This window comes from Podarcis gaigeae (genome assembly GCF_964106915.1).
Source record: "Podarcis gaigeae genome assembly, chromosome: 4".
In the NCBI taxonomy this organism is placed as follows: Eukaryota; Metazoa; Chordata; class Lepidosauria; order Squamata; family Lacertidae; genus Podarcis; species Podarcis gaigeae.
Window position 1 is genome coordinate 4,586,949 of NC_139677.1, and position 14,410 is coordinate 4,601,358.

Sequence of the window (14,410 nt, forward strand, 5' to 3'; positions counted from 1 at the left end):
TCTTCATGCATTTATTACAGCTAAAAATGCACACAGTGGGAAGAAGTGAGCATGTGCAATGAGCAAACCTGGCCAGGTTTCCTGGCTTCTGTCCAGTCCCAAATGGGACATTTAGAGCTTTTTTAAATCTACACACATCACCCATAAAAGTCCATTTTAAGAACAGGGTGGGGGTGGGGAATCTACCTTTGTTCTGTTGCTGGTTTTGTTATGTCCAGTTAAAATATCAGTCTTGAGTTCTGTTCTGTTCTGTTCTGTTCTGTTCTTTTCTTTACTTAAAAAAACCCCATTGGAAACCTTATTCAAAAAACAAATACTGACTTTTGTTAACCTGCCTGGCTATTCCACAGTTCCTCACACTTCTTTAGAATGATTTGAAAGGCAGAATAGCTCTTAAATTGCAATTAAAATCTCAGATGAAAACTCCTGGGGTCAACTAAACAGCAAATCATAATCACAATCACAGTTCTGAAGCCAATTCTGGCAGAGTCCCAGGACAGGTAGACTGGTAAAGAAAAAGCTATTTATATGCACTGTCTAGATCCAGCCCTGGACACATCAAAGAAGGATTTCAGTTTAAAGTGTTGTAAATTAAAACAGGGAAAGCAGGTAGAGAAAAACGGGACTCCACATCACCATCTGGTAGCACAATGTTATATCACATATACAACACATATATATCACTTTTTCATTACCAGTCTAGTTGAGTCGTAGATCCAGACCCAAAATAAGTTTGTAGCAAACAATTGTTCAGTTCATTACTGTGAATACTCAAAGGAGGTTTGTGTGGGCTACAGAGGGGGAATGTTTCATGAAAAGTGTGGGCAGAGGCTTTTTTTTTAGGGCTACCAACAGATTACTCATTTTTATTAACTAATCGTCTTTCTTTTAAGTGGTAATTTATTTATAGATTGAGCTTAAAAGAATGTGCAAAAGGCGGCTTTTTATTTAATGAACAACCACTACCAAACTTTGTTATAAGAAGGGGACATGTGTCCTAATGGCTGAACTGTATTTTAAAAACACCCTGATTGATCTCATATGTGAAATTCAAGAAGACCACGTACACTTTAGACACTTCCCCATATGCGCCCTTAAGCTTGTTACAATACTTGATATACCACAATATATTTTTCCTAGGATTTTGCAATATGTGGTGAGGCTTCTCAGGCATTTTGTACCATTTTGTGAATCATCTAGGTCCCCGGTTTTCCTTCTGCAAACACTAGAGTTCATTATTCATTAAATGGGACTTTCCCACCTCTCTCTTCTTTTGTGGCATATGATTTGGGGTGGGGGTTGCAGTGATGGTGTATTATATTTTAATTATTTTTTGTTGGAGCCACTGGGGCAACTCAGTCAGAGAGGCAGCACAGAAATCATAGAATCATAGAACTGTAGAGTTGGAAGGGACCCCAAGGTCCTCTAGTCCACCCCCTGCAATGCAGGAATCTCAGCTAGATTATCCATGACAGATGGACATCCAACCTCTGCTTCAAAACCTCCAGGGAAGGAGAGTCCATAACCTCCTGGGGGAGAGTGTTCCACTGTCAAACAGCTCTTACTATCAGAAAGTTTTTTCGTATGTCAAGGTCAGAATCTGTGTGCAGAGGAGGTCAACCAAGATGATCAAGGGCCTGGAAACCAAGCCTTAAGAGAAGTGCTTGAGGGTGTTGGGTATGCTTATCCTGGATAGGAGGAGACACAGAGGAGATATGACAGCCACCTTCAAATATCTCAAGGGCTGTCACATGGAGGATGGAACGAGCTTGTTTTCTCCTGCTCCAGAGGGTAGGACCCGGACCACTGGCTTTAAGTGGTCTTTAAGTGGCTTTAATGAGATTTGAACAATACATAAGGAAGAACTTTCTGAGCTGTTTGACAGTGAACATTCTCCCTCCGATGTTGGTTTTAAGTAGAGATTGGATGGTCCTCTGTCATGGATGCTTTAACTGAGATTCTAGGATTGCAGGGCATTGTACCAATTCTATGATTTATGCTTCTATGATTCTTTGAATGACGAAATGCAGGCAAGACTCCCATGTTCATTATGGCTTTTTTATGTTTGCACTCATGAAAATGGATCATCTGACTTGTTCTTCAAGAGCAGGACATGACATTTCACACACTACTATTACACTACCTCCTCAGAGCAGGTTTCAGCTGTGGGGTGCAAAATTACTTATGGTGAACAAATCATCTCTTTGCTGTGAACAGTAATATGTGCATTAATGAGGGGGAAGGGGAGGCCATCAACAATGGCCTTCAAAATGTGTATGCCAGGTGTGGGGCAGTGCAAGTGCTATTATGTACTGTGTATTTTGGGTCTATGGACCACATTAAAATTGTGTGCGTATTATGTCATCCTTTCCCTTGGATGTCTTGAGGGAGAGATGCGCAGCAGCAGCTCATGTTCTCTCATCACAGCAAGTTAGTCCTCAGTGAATGTTAAATAACAGCTTTCTTCTGAATGTGTTCAGTGCTGCTTTCTGTTGAAAATGGGCTTCTCAAACACTTTAGGATTATTTAAGGGAAATGATACTGTCACAACTGTTGTCCTTCATTATGTAAATTGAGATGAGGGCATTCTTTTTGTGTATGAATCATCCCCTTTGCAGAAAAAGCCTTCACATTACCTGACTGTATTTGCATATTGTTTTGTTAAAGAAAAAGTGAGGAGGCTGGGGATGTTTTGGTATTACTGACTTTAAAGAAGAAGTAAAGGTAGTCAGTTATTACAGGTGTGGCATTGCACATACCTAATTACTGCATTGTAAAAGAAAGTGATTGTGAGTCATTTGCTCAGATGTACCTGCCAAACTGACAGATTTGCCTTTAGATTATGTTTTTTTAAGGTTCCCTCAGTTTGAACACAGTAAGAAAAAACCAGACTGTGGGCCGGTAAAATACTGAACAATATGGATGTCAAAGTGGGCAAATGATTTTATATCTCCCTTGGCCTGAAAGCAGAGTTACCACACCCCATAATTGAATTTGACTGGACTTTACTGCTCTTACAATTCTACTAGAGCAAGAGTCCTAATACAACACTGATCCTTCCCTTGCCACAATGGTAATGGCAAAAGTCTGCATCATTATGGAATGAAGGAGGCCATTGCAGTTCCTTTCCATCCAATGGCAATGTCACCACCACTTCTAGAAACAAAGAGGCACTGGAGAATTTTTGGATAGTGTCAGGTTTGGAAGTGGTTGCTCATGAGTAACCAGGCAGGACTCTGACCTGTCTTTTACAGGTTTTATTGGTGCAAACTATTTACAGTGCAGAACCCCAAAGTTCATGTCCGTCTTAGTCACTTGCAGATTCTGGGAGTGGCCCCTTCCAGTTTCTTCCCCAACAAAAGAACTTAGACACCCCAAATCTCTGCCTCCCCTCCTTACGTTTCACCCCTCTGCGCAAGCTGGGTGACAGAAACGGTATGTCTGTTTCCTGGCCAGCCAGGCTAGGTGAAGTGCTTGGGCTCTCAGTCGCATCTTTGAGCCCTCCCCTCGCCTGGCTACCACCTTCCCCCTCTGCTCCACTGGAGATGTGGCTTCCCTCACCGGTGGACGAGGAGCTGCTCCTCAGCAGCATCAGAGGCTCTCTGTATTCACCTGTGCCCCTCCCCTGTTCCGATGGCAGTCCCCTGACAGATAGCTAATCATTGAGTAATAGGAATCTCATGAATCGGTAACTGGTTGAGAAACAGGAAGCAGAGAATAGGATTAAATGGAAAGTTCTCCCAATGTAGAGATTGTAGTTCTCTAAGAATCAGTATTTGGACCTGTGCTTTAAAACTTGTTCATTAAGAATCTAGTGTTAGAATTGAGCAGTGAGGTAGGAAATATTTGCTGACAATACCAGAATGTTCAAGATGGTTAGAACAAAAAGGGATTATGGTGGGTTCCAAAAGGATCTTTCTAAACTGCATGTATGGACAATACAATAGCAAATGCAATTTGCAATTCACTTTTAGCAAGTTCAGTGATATTTATTGGGACAAAAGTCCTTAATTTCACATGTATGCTTGTGGTGTCTAGCAGAGATGTTGACTGACTGGGAACAATACTGCATGAATTGGCAGTAAAATGGCAAATGCCATTCAGTGTAAACATACTGTATGTAAAGGGATGCACACTGAGCAGAAAAATCTTAAATTCACATGTATACTAATTAGGTCTAAACTGTCACTAATTGACCAAGAATGAAATATTGGGGTCATAGTTCATAGCTTGCTTAAGATGTTGACCCAGTCGCAGCTACAGTTGTGAAAAAGGAAAATTTCATGAGAAGGATAGTTGAAAATAAAATGGTCTAAATCATAATTTTGTTATACAAATCTGTGGTGAGACCACACAAGGAATATGTTGTACATTTCTGAACACCTAATCTCAGAAAGGATATTGCAGAGATGGAACAGGTTAAGAAAAGGGCAACTGAAATGATAAAGAGGCTTCTTAGTTTAGAGAAAAGGCAAGTGAAGGGGGCAGGGTAATGAGAAATATAAGAAAGTGCTGAGAAAGTAGAAACATTTTTCTTGTAATTCTAGAACCTGGACCCATCCAATGAAGCTGAACACTGGAAGGTTCAGGACAGACAAAAGAAAGTACTTCTTCTCACAGTGTGTTGTTAAACTATGGAATTTGCTACCACACGATTTCACCAACTTGGCTTTAAAAGATGGTTAGAAAAATTCCAGGAAGACAAAGTTTCAATAGCTACTACTAATTATGACTATGTTCTACCTTGGCTGTTGGAAGCCGTATGCATCTGGATACCAGTTGCAGGGAGTCACAATTAGAGGCTTTCAGGCTTCATCTGAATATCTGAAAGAATGCCTCCTTTCCAGCACATCCTCTCAGGTGTGAAGATCAGCAAAAGGGGCCCCTTTGGGGAGGTCCACTGCTCCCAGAAGTTCAGGGGAGGGAGCAGCAGCCCAGAAGATGGGAATCTCTGTGGCAGTCCCTAAACTGTGGAATTCCATCCCCACAGAGGTACATCTGACACTTTCATTATTGTGTTTTCATTATATGTTGAAAACACACCTCTTACCCTGGTCTTTAACATCTACATGCTAAGACTCACTCTAAGTCTCTTGATTTGTTTCAACTGTCTTTAATGTTGTATTTTAAAATGGTTGTAGCCCACTACAGGACCTGGGCGCTGAACTAGATTTTTTTCCTTTTGCTTGATCTAACCAGGGCTCTTCTGATATTCTTATCTTCTGGCATTTCCTTTGCAACAGAAGAAGGAGCCACCATTGAGCACAGAGGGCCTTTAGTCAGAGGTCAGTGTTAGAGCAGGTGCTTTTCACCCCAGGTCTGGACCTTTGATAGTGGAGCTGGAAAAGGACTTTATCTGAGACCAACCATGGAGATCAGTTGCCAACCGGAGTAGATATACTGGGGAAGATGAACCAATAAAGTAGGGTGCAGAGGTTTTTTTTGCTGATTAAATAAGAGGCTCTTAGCTAATGTGAAAGGGACCTTCAGTTGATGGCCTCATTCTGTGCTATAGGTACAACCATTCTCAATACACACATGAAGCAAGGGAAATTTCCATAATCTTTTTCAACAAAGAATAATTCTTTAGCTTTCTAGAAATGTCTCTCCTTCCCTATTTAACCTTTAAAAAGTCCTATGACAGTAAGCATATTCTACTAACTGAAATGGCTTTATCTTCATGGTTAGTCATTTCCCCCCTCCTGTTGTGTTCCTTCAATCTTTGATCATGGAAGTTGCTTGATAACATTCTATATTTGTTGCTTATCTTATAATTCTGCTATGCTCCAATGATAATGAGAAAGCAATTAGTCTTGATGACAGAGATCTTGAAAAAGGAGTGAAGCGTTCTCTAATAACTTCTTGTTGAGAAAGTATAAAAAATCAATTTTGATCCTTGAAATGGGTTCTTATATTCTGTTTGCACTTTCTCATTTCCCTCCTTAACTCTCTCTAATCTCATGGCAATGCCAATTTTATTTGACTTGCTTGCTTGATGCAGAATCATTAGTAGTCCAGCCAAATTTTGGAAATGGGAGGGAGAAAGGCTATATAAAACCTAGGAGTGTGCATCAGATTTGGAGGAATCCTGTATCCACAGCGGGTTCTATACAGACAACTCCATTCTTGAGACAGTGGTAATTTCAGACAGTTCTGGATAAAAACTTTCTCTTTGATTTCAGTGTTTTAGACTGCACTATAAAATGATCAATAGCTGACTTCATACTTATACTACAAATGACAAAGAAATTGTACTTAAGACTGTTTGATGGAGCCTTCCAGCAAATGGATGCTGCTAAGCACACAACAAGAGGGCATTTTGATGGAGTTCTAAGGAATCCAAGAAAATTTAGAGCAATCGGAGGATAAAAAGCTTGTGGTTTATTTGGAGCTGGTTTCTCTAATCTTCAAGAGTTCTATTTATAAGGGATTGTCTTTTGGGTACAGTTTATAAATAGATAACATATTTTTGTAACCAAGAAGTTGAAGACATCATCAAAGAGTCTGAAGCGAAATATTGTTTTCGATTAATATTTCCATTGAGACTGAAGAGACTTCAGCTGGTGGGATTGAAAACAGTGGTGACGAACACTGGTGCAGTAGGCAACCTACACACAATTGCCTCTTGGAAAAATATGTAAAACAATGATGCAAAAGCCAATTAAAAATTAGGGGTAGGGGAACAGAAACAACTTCAGTACTTTCTTATCAAACATCATTACAATATTAGTTGTATTTTCCACAATCTAGTTTTTTTGCATAAATAGTTGCTCAGGAAGGTAGATGTAGTCCAAAATTCTTTATCCTATTGAAGGAAACTCTTAGTGTATGTACATGGAAAATTCAACTTATGATACATGTGTAGGAGCCTCCTTATAAGCATGGACCTCCTCTGTTGCTTAGACCCCATTTTGGTGCTTCAAAAAACAAATGGCTTGGACTCATTTGGGGGCTGCCCAATTAACCTTGGATAGAAATCTAAACTGGGAAAACCAAAGCTTTGTGCCTTCTCATTGAAGGAAGTCAACAAATGGGGAAGTCAACAAATGTCTAAAACCTTTCCGCCTCCTATCAGAACTGATCCACATTTTCAGAAATAACAGTTGCTACTACAGTATGTGGATGAATCCTGCCAACTTCCAAGCAAATAGGCATAGGGGCTTTCATGTTTGAAACCACTAAATTTTGATTATTTTTTTAATGGAACATTTTAAAACTTTTAAAATATGTACGCAGAATTGGACAAAAGTTGCAGATGTTGGGAAATTATGGCAAAAGTACAGTCATTACTGGTGTGGGGGAAATAGTAGGCAAACCAAAGAACACAGTAAGACAAAGCTTATTTCATTCTGAAAATTACTTGTATGATCTTTCGCTTTTCAACCTGCCTGCGATTTACAACGGTTAAGGTGGCTAAATAGTAAGTGTGATGCCACTTCCTTTCCTTTCCTTTCCTTTCCTTTCCTTTCCTTTCCTTTCCTTTCCTTTGTGAATGTTTGATTTAAAATTAAAACTCCTGATCTAGCTTTGTGTTAAGTTTTGAATTCATTTAATTTTACTTTTCTTCTTTCATTTGTTCATGTTGTTTTTAGCGTGACACACTTTCCATCTTGGGGCTGCAGGTTTTTCTCAGTCCTGTTTTTATTCTTATTTACTTTCATTCCTATTTAGCCTCCTTGCTCCTAGTGACAATGTGGGGTGGGTTTGCGTTTTTTTTGCCAATTACATCAAAATGCTACATCTGAAACAGTGCCATAGACATCCATATACAAATTGTGCGATGCCACAGCCAATAAGATCAAATGATAGTGAAAGCTGATGAAGAAAGTATGGTTGAAGAAGAAGAATGAAGTGCATTGTATGAAACAGCAGCAGCAGTAGGGAAACAAAAGGGCACTCAAGAGCAGGGAGGAAACATAATCAAGATGGGGGGGTTCTTTGTGTGTGTGTGTGTGTGGGGGGGGGGAATTGCCTTAACTTCAGATATGCTCATTTTGAAGCAAATATAGAAATCAGTGAGCATTTGGTGCAGCATACGTTCTTACAATAGAGGCATTTTAGTTTTATATGATCATTTACAATGATAGTCTACAGTGAGGTTTACCATGGTGTTCATTATGTCTGATCATACTTGAGAATAATGCACCATGAAAGGCAGGTAGCCTCCTGCCCTTCAGAAGCAAATTGCCTGTGCTTCTTCAGAATGTGCTTACCTGTCTGTTGACATCTTGACATTTTAGCTATACATATAGACTTGCTATCACCGGGTGCTCATCTTTAAGAACCTTTAGTATAAAACTTGGTTTGTGAGTAAATGAATGAATGAATGAATTTTTATTCACTTTAGATTTCTGGTGTGTGCTGCTCTGCATGTGATGACTTTCCTTTCCACAAAGGAAGGCTAAATAAGGACTCTGCTACACAGCTGCAATTATAACGTTGTAAGTGCGTTATAAAAATGTGACACCAGATGGTGATGTAGAGCTCAATGGCAAATTACACGTGTAAGAAAAACATCTGCTCTATACAATGAAGACTGCAGTGCTCTTTTCTGGGGGGACGCAGGGGTATGCACACCCCTAAACATTTTGTGAATCTACGTTTGGCCTCATTGAGGGGCAGTATTTCAATATGAGTAGGAAGATGAGAGTACCCTTAAACATATTTTTTTGGGGGGGAGCGCTGGAAGACTATCAAAATATATCAAAATATAATCAAAATGTTGTCAGTGAGGGAGATAACAAAGCCCAGAGAGATAAGAACAAGAAGGCAGGGTAATAAGGGATAAATACAAATGCAATCATGTTGAGCTGAAATGCCTCATCTTTGCCAACCAGTTTGTAGCTGATGAGCATATTCCTGACTGCTGCTAGATGCTTCTTTTTTATTTTTCTTCAATTTGGGGCGAGGGCAGAAAACATTGTCTTCACTCTGATTTGTCTCCATAATGTGGTCATGACTAATGATGTCTGAACCTAAACCTTCAGGGCTTCACATCTGAGTATTCTGAGCAAAAGGGGGCAAAAGGTACCCAGATGCAGCCAGGAATGAGTGGCCTCTCACCAGGAACATGCAGTGCCCCAAAGGGAATGGACGGAGGGCACTGCTTTTGCAACCTCCATGCTCCCAAGTCAGTATGCATGGTATTGCACCCTAGGTCAGAAAGGAATTACCTTTCCTTTCTCTCCCAAAGAGTTCTCGTGTTGATCTGTTGTGCTAAAAAAATAAACACATAACCTGAATACTTATTTGTGAGTAATCCTATCAAACCCAGCAGGACTGCATGGCTTTGGGAATTCTAAATTGTGGTAGCTATGCTGGAAATTGAAGCAGGTCAGTCTTTGTTCCAGATTAGTTAATCCAGAACATTTTACCCCTGCTTTCATCAACCATCTGCTTTGGTTAGATAGATAATTCCTGAGGGAGTATAGTGTTCAACAGCAAAAAGATTCCCCAACCCTGTAATAAACAGAAGATGGTGAGGACAAGCAAAATACAAATGGCAGCAGGGGCTTTGTGGCTTTTTATAAGGACTATTACTGTTTGGGGGGGGGGGGATTAACAAACTCAATCCTCCTGCCAAACTGGGAATATCCCCTCACGGACGCAGTTTAGGACATTCCACACCTTTCCTCAGCAGAGTTTATTTTTCTTTGAGACAAATAAGTGGCTTGCATAAAAGCTTTAATAATAAAGAAAATTGTAACAAAACAACATGATGAGAGAAACTAAATACAACAACATGAGCCAAGTCTGAGGCAAGAAACAAGAAGAGAAAGTTGAGACTCAGCTATACAGCAGCAAATAAAACACTTTAAATGTATTGTATAGTGCAATATACAAATGTGACAGTAGATGGTGACAGTGAGCTATGCCAAATTCAATGTATTTTTTTTTTTTAAATTAAAAACATTCCACCTTGGTCCCTCTTAACGGAAACTTAAAGTAGCATCCTGAAGGGAGGGGCTGATTCCAGAGCAGAACACACAAGCCCCGCCCACCAGGTACCAAGCATTCTACTGATCAAATTAGGCCCCAGTGTAGACCACCTGCTTTGCAGGTACGTGGTCCCGAGGGCAGCCCTGTCATCTACAATTACATTATATCAAATATCTGGGCTTCAAGAGCCACTTTTAGGCTTGAAGGACTAATGCACTTAGTAAATGGCAGCGGCATATGTTCATCATATTTTTACCAGTTTGTGGGTGCCAGACCTCTAAATTCTGGATCCAGCAAGTGTTAGAATTTAATAAAGGCTTGGGGTTCTAAACTGTGTGCCAGACACTTCTAACCCCTATATCCAACGTGTTGCAAGCTAATCAAGCCTGCCTGGCCTCCTGAGTGATGTACTTAAGGTACTTAAGTGTGCAAAGGGTCAAAGGGCTCCTGCTAGATGGCAAATGGATGGAGCCCCCCCTCTCTCAACAGATAAAGGCAGAGTATTAGGACACAGTTTGCTGTGATGTGACCTAGAGAAAAAAGCTACAGCCTGGAAAAGCAGAGGGAGAGAGGGCCATGGCTGATTTCTGCTTGAATCCTAGGCTGTGGCTATAGCAGAAACAAGACATCTTTGAGGTGTTGACGCTGTGAACTCCTCCGTTGCAGGCTCAGGCTGCAGATATGTGTAAATAAACCATATATCTTAAAGACACCACAGTCTCTGCTGTGCTTCAATTCCCAAAGGAAACACAAACCCTGGGTAAGTGCCTAGAACCCCTGGAATCTCACACTGCTCAGAGATGGGGGTGTCATGAAACAATATGGTGATATAGAAACAGCATCAGCTGCTCCCAGTTCTAAGAAAAGGGATGCAAATTTGAATACCTGTCACTAGCAACAAGAAGCTTCTTCCGATTATACAAAACAAAATCTTCCTTCTCACGGGATCACAAATAATCAGGACTCATTTTTACTGTTGGCCTCAATTTTATTTTGCAATTTCATTTCTAGGCCCTTTTAGATATGAGAAATGTAAAACAGCTTTTGCAAAAGCACCTTGCACGAACTTCTAAGTATCCCTAGGTAGTTTGTCCTCCTCCACACTCCTTATCTCTACCAGTGGCAGCCAGGCCAGATCCCAGCTGTGGAGCTCTTGGCTGTAGGCCAAGGCTCTTTCAATCAGCACTAGCGTATCTGATGTTTTTGCATGTACTTTACCAAGTTTGTGCATGAAATACTAATGATAGGTGTCAGCTACTCTTATGGTTCCTTTTAACTGTGTTCAGACTTGCATATATATTGGCCCAATACATTGGTTCTTTGTTTTTTATTAAAAGTGAGAGAGAGCAGAAGGGAGACAATATATATATATTAGAGTAAAAAAAAAAAAGTACAAACATTTTTCTTTCCCCTTTTACCTGTATTTGTGATTGTTTTCCTAATAGCCGACAGGAAAAAGTTTTGATTCGGAAATGAAGAATAGATGGTCCATATAGTAAGGTTGCCATTTTTTTTTCAATGAATCCAGAGCCACTTTAAATACATACATACATACATACATACATACATAACTACATACATACACGTTCGGACGTTGATGCTGCAGCGATGGGGGTGGCAGAGGGGCGGCGGCCGCCTTGACCTCAACTGCCACATTTCCCCTTCCTCCAAGGCTTCTATCTTCTTTCTCCATGAGCCTGGGCAGCCCCTGAGTTGTTGGTTCTTTGGTGCTGGTGGTGGGGAAGCAGTGCGTGGCGGATCAGGCATGGAAGGCGGAGAAGGAGGGCCAAGAGCGGTGGTGGTGGCGAGGCTCGGGCAGCATGATGCCTCCCTTCCCATTGGAGCAGCCCCAATCGCACTCCTACTTGTGTGCAAGCAGGAGAGGGCGGGATCCCTCAGCTGGGAAGGGAGGCTTCCCATTGCCTTTTGGAGCAGCCCCATCCCAACTCCTACTTGCATGTGAGCAAGAGGGGGTAGGGATCTCTCAGGCAGCGCAATGCCTCCCTTCCCATTGGAGCAGCCCCAAACCCATTCCTACTTGCGTGCAAGCAGGAGAGGGCGGGATCCCTCAGCTGGGAAGGGAGACTTCCCATTGCCTAACTGAGAGATCCCCGCCCCGCTCCTGCTTGCACGAAAGTAGGAGTCGGGAGGTTGCTCCGATAGGCTGCATGAAGCCTCCCCTCACAGCTTAGTTGCTGGGTCAGAGAAGGTGGAGGCAGCCCAGAAGCTGCATCTTAGAGCCCCTGCACCACCATCATATGGGGACTTCTGAGCAGCTCCTGAAGCCAGCCAGAGCCAACTGCTCCGGGCTGCTGAGACTGCCACTGCTGCGTTTCCCAGGGACATGAGATGAAATCTGGGGACATTTCATCGATGGAATTTGTCCGAGGACTTATTTGCAAATCCAGGGATTGTCCCTGGGAAACAGGGATGTCTGGTAACGCTAAATTAGATTGCAATATAAAAAATGAAACTTGCACTCAGAAGAAATTGTAGGTGGCATGCTGCCACAACAGGTGCCTCTTTCACCTGATATTCTGGACATAACCTCAGTACATGTACCTTCCTCATGATGTTAGAAAAGCTATGCATAGATTTTACAGTTAGCAGCACATTATGATTAACAAGTAGAAATAGTATTAAGCATTTTGAAAACAAAAACTGAAAATACATTTTCTCTGCTTTTGCTTACTGAATTTCTAAAATGTTTTTTGGTAGATCATGTATATTTGCTGCTTCCCAGAACAAAATCCAAACAAGGGTATATATTTTATTTGCTGGCTAAAAATTATACCTCATAGAAGTATTCTCCCTCCCTACTCCAAAGTCTTTTATTTCAGTACCTTTAAATAACATTTTATTGTCCTGGTTTCATTCAGCCTCTGTAAGAATGGCTAACCAAAATGGCATTTTAAATCACTAAGAAACGTTGAAGATATGATATGCAAGGTCACAGCCGGCTTCTTTTTCTCTAAGTTATCTTCTCATCCTGCCTCTAATTCTTTGCTGATGTATGAACTTGGATCGGGGTGCACCTTAAACCCTCCGTGGGGAAAAAGCTTAATATGGAATTGATTCAAAAAAGCTTGTTTGGGCAGAAGACCTAAATTGGGTTTCTAATAAAGCAGGAAGGCTTGGCAGTGTAGCAGCAAGATAAAATGATAGTTGAATGATAGAATGAGTCTAGGAAGACGTTGGCAAAAATGGCAACAAGAACTTTAATAATAACAATTCCTTATGGCATACCTTAGTAGGTTAAGTGCCCAGCAAGTAAGTCAAGTGCCTAGCAAAGTTGAATTTATCTGCTTTTTTGATATCTACTAAGGCATGGCAATGCCCAAAACTTTAATTGTCACTTAGCTACAAGTTACATGATCACAGACCAAAACAAAAACGTACAAACTGTGTTATTTTAAATATAGCTGCTGCATTCCCCCACTCTCAGTTTTATTCCTAACAGTATTTGTGTTAAAAGCAAATTAGATGCTTTCACAATAATTAGCTCTCTGCTTCACCCAAGACCTCTCCTGGGAATGGCAATAAATGTCTGAAAGGGGGATGAAGAAGAAATCTGAGTTGGGGGGGGGTGCTTTTTTCAGCCTTATCAACTCATACTCACTTAATTATATTGTTTTATATGCTCTGCAGGAGAGGCCTCCTGCCAAGACCGTCTGTTCTGCAAACTGAAGGAAGAGGGTCTTTAGTGTTGTGGCACCTTCCCTTGGAATGCCCTTCAGACATTGTCTCTGTTGTCTTGTTGGCCCCTGCTGAAGATCTTCCTCTGTCAACAAACCTTTTAAAACAGTGATCTTTCCTTGTCTGCATCTGTATTGTGATTGGTTTTAGATGTTTTGATTGTTTTTGCACTTGCGTGTTTGCTGCCTTGGGCTCTTTTGGGAGGCAGGATAGGAAATAAATTAAATGAATGAACAAATGAATGAACGAATGAATATTGATAAACATTAAGGTGGGTATTACTGATGGAAAGAAGGAAGGCACATCTGGGAAAAAAGCTTGAATTGGGTTGACTTATTCCATTAAAAAAGTAGGTATGTCACTTTGGGGGGCTCCTGGGCCTGGCTTCGCTCTCAAAAAAAGAGGTAGTAGTTGCTGGCAGGGTTGTCCTTTACATTCTTTGACTAGCAGGCCAATGGCAGCCTTTTCTAGAGAAAACTGATATTTACACAATTGCATGGCTGGGTTGCTTTGCGATTGGACTGCTGTTATGAGCTGTATGTAAGACTGACCTTTAAGAGTGTTCAGAAACTGCAATTACTGCAAAATATGGCAACAAAGAGAGAGCTTAGTCATGCGTTGGATCAGTTGTGCTGACTTCCAGTAAGTTTCCCAGCACAATTCAAAGTGCTCATTTTCACCTAAAATGCCTGAGACCAGACTATCCAAAGGACTGCCTCCAGCCATGTGAACCTGCTGAGATAATTGGGAGGCACTCCACTCTGGATCCCTTTAC